General features: G+C 53.4%; 1 protein-coding gene across 2 annotated transcripts in view; it reads left to right on the plus strand.

Annotated features, from left to right (window-relative positions):
* The window catches only part of LZTS3 (leucine zipper tumor suppressor family member 3), a 142,886-nt gene that overhangs the window by 18,983 nt on the left and 116,652 nt on the right, over positions 1-7,251 (plus strand). The window lies entirely within an intron of this gene.

A 7,251-nucleotide genomic window follows, 5' to 3' on the forward strand; every position in this document is an offset into this window, starting at 1 on the left:
TTTTTTTTTTTTTTTTTTTTTTTTCTCTCCCCTGCCTTGCTCCTTTTGGCTGCTCAGCCATGAGACCTCCTTTGGGAATTCATCCTTCGGGTTCGGGGCGAGAGGCCCAGGCACCATTTTTTAAGCATATGCTTCAATGGCCTAGGGAAGATGCAGAACCTCCTTCAGCGCAGGGTTTTATAAAGAGGCTGGTTGGGCATCTGGAATGGGTTGGGAGCAACATGTCCTGCCTCTGTGCATAGAGTGGGTCTTCGAGGTGCCCTAGGATGCCATGAAAACAGAGCTGGGGTGGGGCGGATAACTATTTCCGGCTCAGCCCGAGTTGCACTGGGGAATCCAGCCCCTTGTCCTCCCATCCCATTTCTCCCGACTTGCATAACCTTTAGCAGGGCAGCTCCCCCACCCCCCGTCCTTGCACAGTAGCTGGCTCCGGTTCCCCTCCGTCCCCTCCCCGCAGATCTCTCCGGACACGGCTCTGCAAGGGCTGCAACGCGGAGCTGCCTGTGAAAGCAGATGAGGTTAAAGAAAGCTGACATCTTGGCAGGGAGCCTCGAAACTCTCTGTGAAAGAGAAATGGGCTGACCTCCGCCCCAGAGAACAGGCCGCGCCGTGGTACTGAAGCAGCAGCCTCTCGAGGCTGAAACGAGGCTTTTGTGCGAGGGGAAGCAAGCGGAATAGAGATGTTGGGCAGCTCGCCAGCCTGGCTGCCAACGGCACAGGGAGGCTCCTCGGGTGTGATTAGATTTCAATTGCAGTCCGAGAGACTTGCTCTTTGTCTCCATCTCAGTGCCGCGGTGTGCCCAGGGAGGCCTGTCCTGGGCTCAGGTACGGGGAGGCTAGGCTCGCCCCTTCCTGGGAGAGCCTTTGGCACGTGCACATTGCTCCTCGAGGCACCAGGCTGCCTGGAGCACGTTCCCTGCCCCCTGGGCCGCCATGCGTGTGCATTTTCCCTGTAAAACCGAAAGCAGCCGCAACCCTGGTCTCCCAAGGGCTCGCCTGTTGCCTGTTTGCTTTTGTCACTTGGCTGGAGTGGGATTATGGTTTTAAAATGAGCAGCAATGAAAAAAGAGCCTCAGGCCTACATGCGATGTCTGTCGCTGTCTGCCTCGGCTTGCCACATCCTCTTCACCTGTCCTGTCTCTCCTGCCATCGAGTGAGATAATCCAGTCCTCACTCTGCTCAGAGTTGCTGTCTCTTCCTGTGCTGGTCTTCATGCCAGTCTCATGCAACTGGCATCCTTTGCATTCGGGGAAACCCCAGACCATTAGGGCAGGCCCAATCTCTCATGTCTCGGGGATCCGGTGCTTCCATCCCAAGTGGTGCCTTGGGGAGTGAATAGACATCCCATTTATCCCAGGACCAGTTATGCTTGGGTTTTCATGGAAGAGGAAAGTCCTGGGATTGGCATGCGCACACATCTCCCTTCCAGTTCGGGTTCAATGAGCTGCTGAATGCACTGCCGCTTTTCTGCCCTTGATCCAATGATGCAACGCTGGGACGTCCTTTCAGATGCCTTCTGCAGTGTCCCAGGACAAACTGTTGGTGAATCTTATGCCATGAACCTTTTTGGGGGTCCGTCCCAGGACAACAGAAATGGAGGTCTGAACAATCACAGCGTGTTCCAGAAGAAAAAGGTGGCACAAATTTGACATCTGTTCATAGCCTCAGAGTCCTCCCAGGAAGACTGTTGCCAACAAGCTGTTAAATTGCTAGTGACCGGTGTGTTGATTTCCCAGGGTGGCAAGATGCAGCCAGCTCTCATCCAGCCCCTCCGCGGGTCCTGTCCCAATGACTGCAGCTTCTTCCTGTCTGGCCTGGACCAATCTCAAGTTATCTCATTCGGATACTGCTTGAGCATCACCATGTTCTCCCTGGTGCCGACCACCCACATGCGGGAAAAGCACCCTGCAAACACCTGCAAAGCCCCCTTGTCTTTGGGGAGTGCTTAAAACCTTGGCAGCGGGCAGGCAGCTGAGGTGCTGGCAGTGCTGGTCCTGCCGCTGCTACCATGCTTTCGAATGCAGAAAAATAAGTGCATCCCCTACCATGCTTTTGCTTTGGGTTCCTCTGTGTGATGCATCCACCTGTTGTCTCGTGTTTCATACTTTAGGCCAGGGGTTGGCAACCTGCGGCCATTCAGCCAATATACAGAGTCGCTGGATCTGGCCCCTGGAGCTGGGGGGGGAGGTTGCCCGCACTGCACTATAATGTGGGAGGGAGGTGTTTCCCAGCAGGGAGAAGCAGCAGTGGTAGGAGAAGTTGGGTGGGAAACGCCATCCTGCTTCGGACCAAAGCCAGGTTGATGCAGCCTGCCACACTAAAACCCTGCTGCCCGCTGCTTTTTGGCTGTAAGCTCTCTTGGAGCAGGGTCTCTCTCTTCGGGTGCTGTACAGGCACAAAGCACAATGGGGTGCCGGTTCATGCCAGAGCACCTAGGTGCTATCCCAGTACAAGTTGGGGCAGTTCTGGTCACTTGAATTTTGGGCTATAGGTAGCATTAAAATGCTTCACACAGAGCACAAAGGCAGCATCTGCTCTTCATGGTGGGGAATCTAAATGAATCTTTGCTCAGCCTGTAACTTTGCTGATCCTTGTACCCCATCACTCATTTGGCAGCACCGATGAAGCCTTGCAGGAATGTGACTCGACTTTGAAACAGTCCTCCTCGCCTCTGCTGCCAGCACATCCAAACGTAATAACACTTTCTGATAGGCTGCAGGATATCTTTCGGGCAACCAGAACCCAGTTAACTAGCCTACCAGCCAGCTTTCCTGGCTAGTTTTTTCTCCTACTCAGCCAATTAACAGATTGGGAGGAAAGAATACCCTATTTTCATGCATGGAACTTGCCCTGGACTAAGATGCACACCTTTTGTTTTTGGAGAGGCAAAATGAAGGAAAAAAGATCTTCCCTTGTAGTAAGCAGGGAGTGGAGCCTGCTCTTGTCCGGGTCCCCGTGGATCTGTGCAGAGTTACTTTTGCATTCACCCAGCAGAAGCCCAAATAGCAGTCACAGCTGTTACTGTACTCCCTTGCTTATAACCTGCACCCCAATTTCCAGCAGCTGGTTTTGAGGACAAGAAGTGTTGTGCATGAGACTGTGATCAGCTCCATGGGGTGCAGAGAGCAGGGCACACTGCTCTCGGTCAGCAAGGCAGATAATGCTGAGGGATCGGAGGGGAGGTCTGAGAGTTCGGGCTGAGTCCATGGAGTGCAGCGAGTCCAGAGACCTCATTTGGAAAACAAGGATTTGCTCAGAAATAGTATCCCTGGTTTTAATGAAAACTTCATGGTTTTATTGTGTAAGTGCCTGCTTTAGTTTTGATTTGCCTTGCTTGGGGGTGTCTGTTTTCTTTTTTTCCCCCTCTCTTCCCTAGCAAGTATCTCTTTACAGGTAGGCTCGGCAGAATTCACTTTGTTGTTGTTATAGTTTTGATGGATGTTTATTTTAAAACACTTATTTCTAATTTTATGCATTTAAATTTTCAGGATTGCATGAAATTAGGGGTGGGGGGGAGGCAACTTATTAATGACAAACATAACTACTGTAGGACTGCCACCAGCTGAGCAGAAGAGCCGCCATCGTCCTCAGCTTTGCTCCCTCATCCACTTTGTCACTTCCCCTTCCTTTGTTCCCGGTCCCCTGGGGTTTTGGGGGGTTGCAGTCTGTGGCAGGCCACTGTGTGCGCCTGCCACTTTAAGGCCCTGGAGCTGGCAGTCATAGGGGCCTAATGAGGGCAGCCATTTTAGATCCCGGGCAGTTCAGCTGCCAGAGGCTAGGCAACAACATTGCCTGGCTAGAAGGCTGCTGAGTTTCATCTGGAGGTAAGGGAGGAGCTGTAGGGGATGGCTAGGAGGCTCTTGGTCCTGAGTATGATCTAAAACTGCACCCTGCCAGGAGTGGGTGGCTTGGTGGGGCTCCCAGTGGTGTGGGAGCCCCCAGGAAATGCCAGACCAGTGATCACTCCAGTGAAAGGTGGGTCGAGGCAACTTAACCCCTAGCCCTCACCTGCGGGTGGGTCGCGTTTCATCGGAGGTAGGTGTGGGGGTGCAAACCCCGAGGAGGAGGGTGGGGAGCCAGGGCCAGGTACAGCCGAGACCGCCTGAGCCCTGCAGGGGTTCAAGACCCCGAGAGGGAGAGTTGGAGGCCAGGTATGGCCTAGGCCACCTGAGCCCTGCAGGTGTGAGACCCCGAGGAGGAGAGTTGGGGCCAGGCATGGCTATGGTCACCTGAGCCCACCTGAGGAAGGAAGCCCCGAAACCCCGAGTAGAGGGGGCATTATGAGCAGTGAGAAGCCCCAGTGTGACGGGGCAGCAAGGAGAAGTGAGTGGAAAATGGGGTTCAGCAAGAGAGCTGAGTCCTGACCCCAGTAAGTCCTCCACTGCTGGGAGGCAGAATGTAGGTCAAACATAACATCTGGAGTAGCACCACGACCTGCTGCCCCAGGGTGGGAGTGAGAGTCCCCTGTGAGACCCTGGGGCACCAGTCGTGGTGTGAGGTACCCCAGCTCCCCACGTCCATGAAGGAGGACCCAGAGAGGGGGCCCCCGGGGAAAGAGTAAGGGCCAAACATCGAGGCCTGTCAGAGCTTCCCCTGACTGGCCCAGGTGGGGGCCAGGACCAGGATGGTCAGAAGAGCTAGGGGGCCCACCGAGAGGGACGCCAGGGGCCTGGGGGTCCTGACTGGCCTGGGGGTGGGCCAGGGCTAGAGGAGCCGAAGGTCCCAGTGAGGGGACCACACCCGAAGGGGAACCAGTTGCAAGGAGATATGTGGCCCGGTATGAGGGCGGCAGAGTCTGTCTGAAGGAAAGAACCCACGTGGGGTCCTACTGTAGGATTCTGGGGCCCATTGTGTGGGACTGGCACGTATGAGAACATCATGATGTCATCTGCGAGGCTTGGGCTGCGCTGTAGGGGAGGAATGGAGCTGCAGATAGCGTCCCCTGGCAGCGGGGCAGAGAATGGGCAGCCTCCTGCTTAATTACATCATTGAATCAATTAATCAATTAAGATGAAGGCATGGAAGGAAGAAGGCCCAGAAACAGGTGGGCGGGCCATACGGAGATCGGCCCCGAACAGGCCCCCCCCTTTACACAGTCCAAACTAGTCAGCACAGTTCTCCATCATCCATCATTTTTCTTACATTCCCTTTCTATACATTTCAGTGATTTAATAATGGATTTTTAAAAACATTTTTAACGGTTTGTGAGTGTGTGTTGACATCATCGTTTATCGACGTCTATTGATTTTTTTTTTTTTTTTTTTTTTTAAAAGTGGGGGTCCTGTCGAGCCTGATGATATGCCACATGTAGGCAGGGGCTGCGTTCATAAAAGCAGCGTGGCCGTCTTCCAGTTTATCACACCATCTATCAACGGAAAGACTCCCACTGATTTCAATGGACACCGCATGAGACTGTTCCCCATTAGCATCTGCTTGTAGGCAGAGGCTGGCTAGCTACATATCACCTTTGCTAGTGCAGTGCAGGGATTCTCAAGCAGGGTGTTGTGGCGCCCTGGAGCTCTGTGGGATCCTGTTAAGGATGTTACAGGGTGCTACACAATATTAGCACTGTTACGTGTAGAAACACCCACACAGGATTTGCCAGAGGCTTCAAGTAGGAATTCAGAGGGTCTTCTGTGGTCTTTCTTAGGTTTTTGCAACAGAAGAATTGCTCTGTTATTTTTCTGCACTCAGGAAATGAGTGAAAGCGAAGAGCTGGCATTTTCTGAGGGGCACCTTGAGTCGAACAAGGTTGAGAACCGCTGCTGTAGCATCTGAGCACCTCACGAGCCTGAGAGGTAGGGCAATGTTATGATTCCCCTTGGTAAAGTGGTGATCCAGGGCACAGAGACCCTAAGGGCTGGTCTACATGGCCATGGCACTCCTAGCTGTGGTGAAGAGGTGAAGTGCCCGCTCGCCCCTGCCTCATATAGACCAACTCACAGAAAAGAGGCAATGTAACTGCCTTCCAGAGGCTCAAAGTTTGCACGCAACCCTACTTTTTGGGGTATCCCCTGTGTGCTATTGGTGTGTGTTGCACAAGGTGGGCAGGGCATGCTTCATGGTGGCCACCTTGGCACAACATGGAAGAGTGTAGACTAGCCATAAAGGACTTATCCGTGGGCCTAGAGGAAGCCTTTGCATGCTGCATGGATATCGAGCTAGCTCTTCCAAGTGCTAGATTGGTGCCCAACCTCCTAGACCACTCTTCTTCCTGCCCCCGTAATGGGTCCACATTGACTTGTGTCCGGGCAGCCTCGTCTTTCTCAAGTGCTTCTGGCAGCAGTGATGATCGATCCGGCAGTTCAGCAGAGCTGCCAACCCTCTCGGTGGCTTTCCCTGTGCAATTCGGGGTGCATTGCTCCCTCCCCCACCATTTCTTTATGCTCAGATCAGCCTGCCTTAGCTCATGTCTCCAGCGTCTTCATTAGATACTCCCTGTGGGGGTGAGAAGGCAAACGCTTCAGCTTTTAGTTCGCTCTTTTGGTGCACATAACCCCAGTCAGGCAAAGAGTGAAACTTTTTGCCTTGGGCTCAGCATGATTTTTTTTTCCCCAGTCTCATTTGCTTTTGCAAATGTCTTTACCAGGAGTCTTTGGAGAGCTGCTCTTCATTTCCAAGGGAAGAGAGGAGGGATCCAAGTTCAGGTGGAGGGAGACCAGTAAACCCCCATTGATTTGAGGGAGACTGGGGATCTGAGTAGCCAGGCTGTAGATCATTGGGCTGGTCATAAACATGAACAGCGGAGTGGTCCAGAGCCTTTAGGAGGCAATGGCTTTTGTCACTCACATCTCCCACTGACCAGGGCGGGGATGGGGGACTGGTTGGGTCAGGTTGGCAGTGGCCTACAGTCGTCTCCCTCTGCTATGTCTGATGCCGCGATGATGACTGCTAATGGCTGGAGGCTGTTCCCATCTGACGATGTGTTTTGCGTGGAAGGAGTTCAGCACAGTGCCTAGTGGGGTCACCATTGCAACTGGTTTTTAACTGGCATCATTGCACCCAGGCCCAACGAAGAGGACAGGGGCTTGATGCACCATGGAAAACAAGCAAGTGGGAAAGCTCTGCTACTACCTGTTGCACTGGCGCGTGCAGTGCTTCCAGCCTGGAGGTGCCGGATCCGAAAGCACGGGTAAGGCTACCGCAATGGTCAGCTGAACCAGGCTGGCCAGGTAAACCAGGTTCAGCTCAAGCTCGAGGCCTGCTAACCTACAGCAATTCCTGGTCTTCTACGTTTTGAGTACGAGCCGC

This window comes from Gavialis gangeticus, unplaced genomic scaffold (assembly GCF_001723915.1).
Source record: "Gavialis gangeticus isolate Ggan-Ray unplaced genomic scaffold, GavGan_comp1, whole genome shotgun sequence".
NCBI lineage: Eukaryota > Metazoa > Chordata > Crocodylia > Gavialidae > Gavialis > Gavialis gangeticus.